Source organism: Pelmatolapia mariae, linkage group LG3_W (assembly GCF_036321145.2).
Source record: "Pelmatolapia mariae isolate MD_Pm_ZW linkage group LG3_W, Pm_UMD_F_2, whole genome shotgun sequence".
Classification (NCBI taxonomy): domain Eukaryota; kingdom Metazoa; phylum Chordata; class Actinopteri; order Cichliformes; family Cichlidae; genus Pelmatolapia; species Pelmatolapia mariae.
Genome location: NC_086229.1, coordinates 18,781,071 through 18,791,994, shown reverse-complemented (window position 1 = coordinate 18,791,994; position 10,924 = coordinate 18,781,071).

Sequence of the window (10,924 nt, the reverse complement as noted above, 5' to 3'; positions counted from 1 at the left end):
CGATACTCCAAATAGATTTAGAGTTAGAAAGAGTTGTTTGAGGGCAGGTCAAGGCAGTTTTTGCTTCACCTCTACTCAGTTATGGTGCATTACAAGTCAAATATCTTTAATAATTCATAGTTTAATGATAAATTGTCAACACTTGAAGATTCCCCCATCTCTTCTGAACAAAACGGTGTAAGAATGACTGTTCTAGCCCCTGCGGTTAGGAAATTATGGCCATTTGTTTGAGGGGAGTCCTGACTATGAGAAATAGACTGCAGAAATCCTGTCTCTGTGCTGCGTGTGTGTAAAAACAGGTGCACCTGTTTTGGCGGGAAAAAGTACACAGCCTCTCTGATTGGTGGATTCAAATTTAGCAGCTCCCAGGCTGCTTGTCTGACCTAGAAACTTGATTTTCTGTCCCTGTGTGTGTGTGTGTGTGTGTGTGTGTGTGTGTGTGTGTGTGTGTGTGTGTGTGTGTGTGTGTGTGACACAGAGAGAGAGAGAGAGAGAGACTTTTTATGGGAGCATCTTATTGTATGATTCAAATTCAATATATTTAGACTGGTTGACTGAATTTGATCCTGTGTGTCTCTCTGTGCTTGTGTGTTTCCATATGTGTTCATATTTGTGATTGTGTGACTATTATACTTTTTTTTTTGCTGATTTTTTTTTCATTTAACAATTACATTTGAGGGACCCTTAGCATGTTCAGCATTTGTTCAGCTGTCCATTTTGCTTTTCCAATTTTTGTATTTAACTTATTACTATTGTGCTAAGTCATAGCATTTCTGCTGATTTACAGTATTTGTGCTAAATACAGCATTTCTGCTAAATCATACTATTTCTGCTTTTTTATAGGATTTGTACTTAATATAATATTTCTGCTTAATTATAGTATTTCTGCCATTTTATAGTATTTGTGCTAAAACATAGTATTTCTACTAAATGCAGTATTTCTGGGTAATCATTGTATTTCTATATATTTCTGCCAGGTCCCCAGGGAGTCAGTCCTCTGTAAGGACTGTAATATTCAAACTTACCTATCAGGACCTGGACGGCTTCCCAGCCAGCCAATCATATCTGAGCCCTGGCACATTCAAATTTGCATATTGGGGCCTTCATGGCTTCTAAGACAACCAATCATATCTGAGCCCTGGCACATTCAAATTTGCATATTGGGTCATTCATGGCTTCTAAGGCAACCAATCATCTATGTCATATATCTTTAATATTTCATATTTGTATTTTAAATGGTCAACATTTCAAGATTCCCCCATGTCTTCTGAACAAAACGGTCTAAGAATGACTGTTTTAGCCCCTACGGTTAGGAATTTATGGCTGTTTGTTTGAGGGGTGTCCTGACTATGAGAAATAGACTGCAAAAATCCTTTCTCTCTCTGTGCTGCATGTGTAAAAGCCTGCACTTGGTGCACCAGTTTTGGCGGGAAAAAGCACACAGCCTCTCTGATTGGTGGATTCAAATTGAGAAGCTCACAGCTGTTTTACTGACCTAGAAACATGCTGTTTTTTTGCTGCTGCTGTGTGTGTGTCTGTGAGTGTGTGTGTGTGTGTGTGTGTGTGTGAGACAGAGAGAGAGGGAAAGAGAGGGCGAGAGAGCCTTTTTATGGGAGCATCTTATTGTATGATTTAAATTCAATATATTTAGACTGGTTGACTGAATTTGATCCTGTGTGTGTCTCTCTGTGCATGTGTGTTTCCATATGTGTACATATTTGTGATTGTGTGATTGTGTGTTCAAGCAACTCAAGAAGTCCAGACGCTTTTCTTTCCAAGCTCCTTAGTCTGATTGTGTGACTGTTATACTTTTTGCTGTTTTTTTTTTGTTTCCCAATTATATTTGAGGGACCCATAGCATGTTCAGGATTTTTTCAGCTGTCCATTTTGCTTTTCCAATCTTTCTATTTAAGTTATTACGATTGTGGTAAGTCATACCATTTCTGCTGCTTTTCAGCATTTGTGCTAAATACAGCATTTCTGCTAAATCACACTATTTCTGCTTTTTTATGAGATTTGTACTAAACATAATATTTCCTCTAAAACATAGTATTTCTGCCAAATATAGTATTTTTCATTAATTATAGATTTTCTACCAAATCATAGTACAGTATTTCTGCTTTTTATAAGATTTGTACTTAATATAGTATTTCTGCTTAATTATAGTATTTCTGCCATTTTATAGTATTTGTGCTAAAACATAGTATTTCTACTAAATGTAGTATTGCTGGGTAATCATAGTATTTCTATATATTTCTGCCAGCTCCCCAGGGAGTCAATCCTCTGTGAGGACTGTAATATTCCAATTTACATGTCAGGGCCTGCACGGCTTCCCAACCAGCCAATCATATCTGAGGGCTGAGACATACACATTTGTATATTGAGGCCTCCATGGCTTCCCAGCCAGCTGAGGGCAAGTCAAAGTAGTTCATGCCTCGCCTCTACTCAGTTGTGGTGCATTACAAGTCAAATATCTTCAATAATTCACATTTTAATGATAAATTAACTTCTGAACAAAACGGTCTAAAAATGACAGTTCTAGCCCTCATGGTTAGGAAATTATGGCCATTTGTTTGAGTGGAATCCTTGATATGAGAAATAGACTGCAAAAAGCCGGTCTCTCTTTGTGCTGTGGTTGTGTGTGTGTGTGAGGAGTGCAGGTTTGTTGGTGGGAAAAAGTAAACAGACTCTCTGATTGGTGGATTCAAATTGAGCAGCACATCCAGGCCTTTTGCCTGTCATAGATATAGCTGAAAATATAAAGATGAAAATAGAAGAAGAAGCTGAGGTGCCACATTTAGTACTTCTCCTAAATTATAGTATTTTTGCTAAATCATAGGATTTGTGTTATCTCATCCCCAGGGCAGCTGTGGCTACAACTGTAGCTTGCCTCCACCAATGTGTGAATGTGAGAGTGAATGAATAGTGGCATCGTAAAGCGCTTTGGGTGCTTTGAAAAGCGCTATATTAATCAAATCTATTATTATCTATGCAGAGTGACCAGCACCATGTTATAGGTCTAGTGAACTCCATCATCAGTTCATTGTGTTCAAGAGGAGACACTTCCTATGACTCCAGTCATTTTCACTTTTACCTCATTTTTGTGCTGTGTTTGCCTATGTGCTGGCTGAAGCGTGTATCTCTCTCTCTCTCTCTGTTACTGTGTGTGTAAAAGCCACACCCGCACTAATTACTGATAGTTGAGAACAAGTCTTTGCGTATTAACAGGTTTCCACTCCATGAAACCGATTTTTCTTACAAATATGATTGTTACATTAACATGTGGTTTCACAAAGTGTAACTGTTAAGGCTATAGTTTAGATGGTTGTCTTTAAAACATTCACTGAAGAGTATTGTTGGAGACAGCCACAGCTTTACCTCACTGTAGCAGGGGTGAACAAGTGGGTGCAAGTCCATTTAGGTCAGAATTCATATGATTACAATCAATATGTATTAGAATAAAAGAAATAAATGTGCAATGAACATGTCAGGAGTCACTGTTAAAAAAGTCTCATGGCAGTGGGGTTAAAGGACCTCCTGAACCTCTGATTCCTGCAGTGCAGTGAGGTGAGCCTCTGCAGCTCCTACTGTCCTGTGAGGATGATTAGGCGATCACCAACACCAGCTCCTTGGTGTTGGTTTTCAGAAGAAGACTGTTCTTATTTCTGCAGTCAGTTAAATAAATCTATCATAATACAGTACATTTTAACATAATGACCTTATGTTTATTTATGTCTTTTAGCCATTATTTCAAATTCAAAGAATCCTGTTTGAAACATTTATTAAACTTATAGAATTAAATTTCTGCTAGTTGGTTTTTGTTGCAAAAAAATCTAGTATAATAATATTTAAATTTACATATATTTTTCACGTTTCAATGCCAAATGTGTGTAACGGCGAAGTTTCCCACTACCCGTGAATGCCTCTTTTGTACGTCTCTGGCTGACTCCTGAATCTCCGCCCACTCTCTGCTTGATCCCTGCCGGTAAGCACTGCTTCTCTGTCTCTCTCTTGAAATAAAATGTCTATAAGCTGTTTGAGTGATTTACCCAGTTGTTGTTAGTGACTTATAAAGCCAGTCGAAGTATAAGTCATGTTAAAGTAACACAATGGCTGCTTTTTTAGTGAAACGTTGTAATTTTAGCATTTAAAAGGAGTGTTTAGTATGCTAGCCCTAACGACCTAAGCGCTAACGCCTAGCCTAGCTCCTATAGGCCTAGTGTGAAATTAATATGGTTCATTTGATTGTTTAACACAGTTATTGTGTTGTATTTGGTTCATTCGGTGTGTTAGTGTTTCTGAGTCTCTTAGGGAAGCTGAAGTTAGTTCTCCTCTTCACAAATCAGTCAGTTAAAACGGTCTCATTCTTTAGGTTATAAGGTAATGAGCCGGCATTTTAGAACCAAGCAGGGTCGGCAACTTCAAAGGAGCCATTTTACCGCCTCTGACTGAAGGCCGGGAGAAAAAGAGTCACGTGCCTGTCGGGGGTGTGTGTGTTGCGGGTTAATTAACAGAAGGGAGAGAGAGAGTGAGGATAGAACACATAATATAAGAATAATAACATTTCTTAACAATAAGTTTTTTTTAATTAATCAATTTTAGTTTTTTAGAAGTATTTAACAAACACTTGTTTGTGCAGGTTGGTTGGTTTTTAAGTAAAACCTACCTACACCTGCAGGTCTGTTTAACTTCTCACTTTGTGAAAAATTGATGACATACAAAAAGGCCACCTTCAAATAAATAAAATGCACCATTAATATTATTAATATGATATGTAGATATTTAAAACAACAACATATTAAATTAAACTAAATTACACTGTGTGCAGGTGATAATATTTTGGGGAAGAATTTGAATGCAGACCAACTCAAATGTTGAAGCCTACAAATATATCATCCAAGCTTTCATTTATGATTGTTCATGCTTTAAAATTGTGATGTCAGAATTTGATAAAGTGTGCAGTGCTAGGTGTAGCAAATCATTGCTTATTAAATCAACTGTGTTATCTAATAGAACCAAACTAATAGAGCTATCACATAACTGAGAAGCTTGTGTGGCTTATTACAAATGGATGAAACCAAATTTTACCTTAATGAAGGCAGTAATCTTTAATAAGGTGTAGAAAAAAGAGGTGAGTTCTTTGTATTCCAGCTGTGGTAAACAAATAAGTGTACTGAATCTTTTGGACTACACAGAGTGATGCAGTATTGACTCTGATGCTGATTTGAGTGGTCTCATTCTGTATTTTTGTGCTTTGTCTTTTGTTACACAGAGTGAAAGAGATCTTTGGTTTTGCCTTTGCTGGTAAGTAAACAGTGATTGTAACTGAAGCAGTATGAACCTGGCATTGTGTAGCACGTTTGATGACTTGCATACAGTAGTTTGACTTTTTGTGATATGTTTCCATTTACTGATTGGCAAAAACACAGGATTTGTGACCTGTAGCAGCATAGCCCCCACACAGGGCCTCTGACTGTCCCTGAAAATGTCCCTGAAGTTTAATACCCCATTTATGTATGATTTAAATTTCTTATGGCTCATCAAATCCAAACATGGCTAAATGTCAGATGTCTTTATCCAGGTGTTCATTTTGTACTTATGTTTGTGGATTTAAGTAGCAGACAAAACAATTAAAGTGTTTTAGGGGAGTCAGTATAAGTGGTTGCTTAAACACTTAAGAGCTGCACAGGTACTGATTTATATTGTCTCTCAAATTCTGCTGATGTATTACATTAAAGTCAGAACACTGTAGAAGTATTTTGCCTGACTCGGTATAAGTAATAGCTTTAACAGTTAAGCAATAATAAAAACAAAGAGAACCAGAGGTGTGAGTGGACATTGTTAGGTACATTACAACCAGTGTGTCTAATTAGTTTATTACTTATTTAGTGAACATAATATGTTTTAAAATTAAATAGAAATGTTGCCAAAAAGGGACATTGCAAAATACATAAATATTCCTAGCAACTGGTACAATGAAAGGACTTTGTAGTGTAATATTTTAAGATATTTCCTTTTAATCACAAAACATGGTGCAAGTCTGTTATGGTAACATGTCAATATTTATATGTATTTTAGGATTTGCATATTTATATCAGACTAACCAAAACATGATGAGGTTTTCTGTTGCTTCTGATTTAAATAATTACTTTGTATTTAATGTTTTTAACCTGAAAGGACATTAAAAGTTTTGGTTTTTCACACTTTATTAGCACTGACCTGTTGTAGAAAATGTTGGAGCCACAAAGCTTCTGTGTAGGAAATATTTGGTGTATCCTGCACTTGTGACAACAAATATTGGTGCCTGTAGTAATAATGCTTCTATTACACATGCTAAAGCCATGTGAGACCCTGCAGTTCAATTATCTCCTCTTTAGACTACAGTGAACTTAAAAAAGTAAAGTAATTGAGGATTTTACTAGTTAATTTGTGTCACAGTCATTTGGATTGTGTGTGAAGAGGCTCTACTGTCTGAATCATCAAACAGTGATCTGATGAATTGTTTCCTTTCTCTAGACTGCTGATCTGATCGTCTCAAGTCTGGTAAGTAAAGGTTTGTCTGAGGTGCAGTGCTGGGAAATGTTTCTCATTATAGGAGATTCAGTTTAGTGCTGTGAGTGAGCACAGCTATTGGTGATTATCAAAAGTCATCAAATCCTAGAAAAGTCTATGTAAACATTTCCAGACTTACAGATCTCGCTTATCATCATACTACATTTTTAATTAGGCCCTAATATCGGCCATGCTAAGTTTATTATAGATTTAGCGGGGTGTGTATTAAACATGCCCCATATTTGACTGAAATATATAGAAACTGCTGTATAGGAGTCATCTGTCTCCAAATTTTTCATTTTGCCAAAAGTCATACTGAGTAAATTATTTTATGTTAACGGCTCCCCAGACATGATATACTGTTGTACCAGGTAAGTACACACAGAAACGGGAATTTGAGACCTTTGGGCATTTAGGAACATGTGATGTGTCATAAGTTTGAGTTGAGTGCATGTGAAGTGTTTAAAGCAGGTGGTCTGAAACTGTCTGCTCTAACTTCATTGTGTGGGTTTAGCTTGACCATATAATTTTTACAGTAACTTACTGTAGTACCACATCTTGGTTTACAGACTCTGTTTTTATTGTGTTAATAGAATGTAAAAATGTCCTTAGAAATGTTCCACCACCATATGTTAAACATTTTCATTCAGTTGAATCTAATAATGTACTGTACAACTCTTCAGTGTGTAATGATATATATGTTCTGTATTTTTCGGACTGTAAGGCGCACTAAATTCTAAGGCACATTAAGCCAAACAAAACAGATAAGTCAAACTTCATTCAACTCATTTACAATAACTCTCAGCATTGTTCAGTTGTAAGACATAAAATACAGAACAATGCACTCACTTTTCAGGATTTGTGGATTGATGAATGTGGATTGATCAGTTTGAAATCTGCTTCATAAGCATGGCTCTCAACAGGTGCCAGGCCCTTATACACACACACCACATTATATTGAAGCACAGTACGAATTACTCTAAGAGGGTGCTGACTATGGTAGCCATGCTCCGACAATACATCAAGTGGTGCTGCTTTGTAGCTTACCAAAGACATACTAAAACATTTGACAGATTTTTGAGTGCTGTGTACCACATAGAATTGGTTTGAAATCAGTAAGCACAACCATATATAAGGTGCATTGTCTATTTTTGAGAAAATTAAAGGCTTTTAAATGTGCCTTATAGTCTGAAAATACGGTAAAGCCAGGTTTATTGGAAGTGTGTCTAATTCCACTTTCTTTCTGTCTTACAGGTGACCTGCTGCAGAAAACCCTCTCCCTCTATCATTAACAAGCAATTCAGTCTGTCCTATCACTCTCCCTCTCCCTGCTCCATCTTTTTTGACAAGCCATTCTATCTTCTATCATTTCTCCGCCATGGGCTCTATCTAAGTTGACAAGCTTGAACCTGAGTTGAAACGCAATCCTGTGACTTGAAATCAAGTTTTACCAGAATCTAAGTTTTTGGAATTGAAGTTACCAGAACTTCGTCGATCTGTTTTCAGAATTCTGAGAGATCTCCGCTCTCACTGCTCCATCTTTCCTGTCGTTAAACTCTCTCACATCCAGTCATTTTGCTGGAAATTACAAGTACAAAGTTGAATATACAGTAATAGAATTACAGTACAGTAGAACTCACTGTAGAAACTACTTACAGAGCTCTACATTTGTCATTTTAATTTTGCATTACACTTTGAAATAAACACTGATAGTTTGGCTTACAAGTGCAATTTGATAAATTATATAAACTTATATACACCTTTTTTTGAGATATATTTGTAGTAAGATAATCTGGTTATTTTGTAATTCAGACTCTTATATTCACATAAATATTAAATTTGATTCAAATACATTTTTTAAGTCTGTTTCATTGGTTATAACATTTGACTACAAGTTTATACTTTTATCATTATTATTATTATTATTATTATTTAAAGACAAAGCCATTTCTGTCACTCAGTGTAAGTGTTCTGCTGTAATTATCATCGAGAAGCTGCCCTGAGAACCCAGACTTCCTGTTTCCTGACTGCTGCAGAACATCCAGCTGAAGAATCCCCATCACCTGTCATCTGCTCACCACACCATCACAGCTCCTCATATTTGCTTTAAATTTTAAATATCTGAAAGATTTACACAAAATTTACTTAAAAGCTAAGAGTTATATAGCCTGTTGATTGATTGTTGAGATTTATCCTGCATATTACATTACAGAAGTATAGACCGATTTGTTATCCAGTCTGGTTAAAAAAAATATAAGAAGTGATAATATACAGTTTTTGAAAAAGCTACAATAAAACAGACCAAAGTGTTTTCAAAGAACTTTAAATAACTTTTATACTGAGTTTGTATTAAATCTCTGATTTAATAGAAACTTGAGGAGTTCCTATTAGTTTTTCAGTGTTTCCAGGTTGAGTTTTGTTTACATTTGTGTATAAATACATATAAGGTCCAGTTTGTACTTCGATAAAATGCCAAGGAAAGGTCAAAGGTCACTGTCCCAGAAGCTTAGATGGCAAAAGCAGAAAGAACAGGTAAATGTTTCTCAGAGCGGTGAGGAGGTAAAGGTGCCTGTTACAACTGTTCCCAGTCCAGAAGTGCAGAGCAGTGCTCAGACAGCTGCAGTGTCTTATGCAGATGTGGTAAAGAGAGGTGTTCGCTCAGCATGTGTGCCAGATGCTAAAGTACAGCAGGTAATCCAGACTGAACCCCAGGTAACTGTGCAAACGCAGCATGATGGAGAAGCTCCAGGACCATCTCATGTACAGGTTACAAACAGTGAAAGTCGTCCACGAGTGAGTAGCATCTGTGCGTCCCGAAGCCAGGCTTCTCCTAGGTATGGAAAGTACCGGAATCAGCAATGCATGGCTAACAGTTTGGTTTTCCTGTCATTCTTACACGAGGATGAATTCATTACCAGAGCAGATCTAAACCGTGTGTTGGACAAAGGCCATGCCATGCATTCAGATGCCAGAAAGAGGTTTGTGAACAGCGTGTTTCTAGCCTCCGATGAGCTTCCCTCAGTGGTCACCAGCCGCAGTCATGAGTATCAAGTGGACATGTCTCAGTTAGCTCATTATGGCACATTTGATGGTACAGATCATCTTCCGAGCCTTGAACAGGGACTACAGTGTTTGGCTTCAGTGGTTCGCTACGCTTTGCTAGTCATGGGAGGAAACGTCATTGCAGTTTGCAGGCTGACTTCAGGAGAATACGCATATTTTGACCCTCACCCACGTAAGTCTACAGGAATGCCATTGTCGCTAGCTGTAAGTGGTGGAACTGCAGTTATGTTAAAATTCACACGTCTTAACGACATGATTGACAGGATCAAACGCTTGTACCGAATGCTTAGCATTGCACCAACCTGCACTTACGAGCTACAGCCTGTCGAGTTTCACAGTCAAAATGCTGCTAATCAAAGAGATGCTAATCAAAACACAGAATACAGACAATGCGCTACAAGTGCTCCAGCACCAGATTTAAATGAACCTGTTCCTGAATTAAACTCCCAGGCATCCACTGAGCAGACACAAAAAACCTTGATCGACACTTTAACCACAGAAGTGACATCATCCAGAGTGGATTATTCAAATGAGACAGCTGCTCCTGAAAGCAACCATCATCCTTCTGATTTTTTACAAAAAGAAACATCTGCATCTTCTGTGAGAGAAACTCAGGTAACATCAGACTCTGTTCCTCAGAAGGATCCAACCGCTGCCTCCTGTTTAACCAAGACAACACAGGAACTTTCACATAAACTGCTGAAATATAGTAAACAGGAAAGGAAAAAAATGAGAAGAAGATCACTGTCCCAACAAAAACTACCAAAAAGAAAGGAAAATCAGAAAAAGAAAGAAAGGCAGATGTACACTTCCAATGAAAGCTTTAAGGCAAAGAAAAGAAATTCCAGTGGAAAGTCTAATGATCCTGATCACAGACAAAAGAAGAGTGTGTACAAAAGTAATCTATATAAGCTAAATCCTACATATAGAGAGAAACAGAGGGAACATTTGAGAAAGATCTATAAGGAAAGAGATGATTTTAAGGAAAAACAGAAGGAGCAAATGAGAAGGATCTATAGAGAAAGTGCTAAAACTAGAGAGAAAAAAAGAGAACATGTCATAAGGATGTATAAAGAAAATCCTATATTCAAAGAAAAGCAGAAGGAAAGAATAACTAGAACATATAGAGAATCTCCCGTGTTCCGAGAAAAGCAGAAGGAACGAATAACAAGAACATACAGAGAATCTCCCGTGTTCCGAGAAAAGCAGAAGGAACGAATAACAAGAACATACAGAGAATCTCCCGTGTTCCGAGAAAAGCAGAAGGAACGAATAACAAGAACATACAGAGAATCTCCCGTGTTCCGAG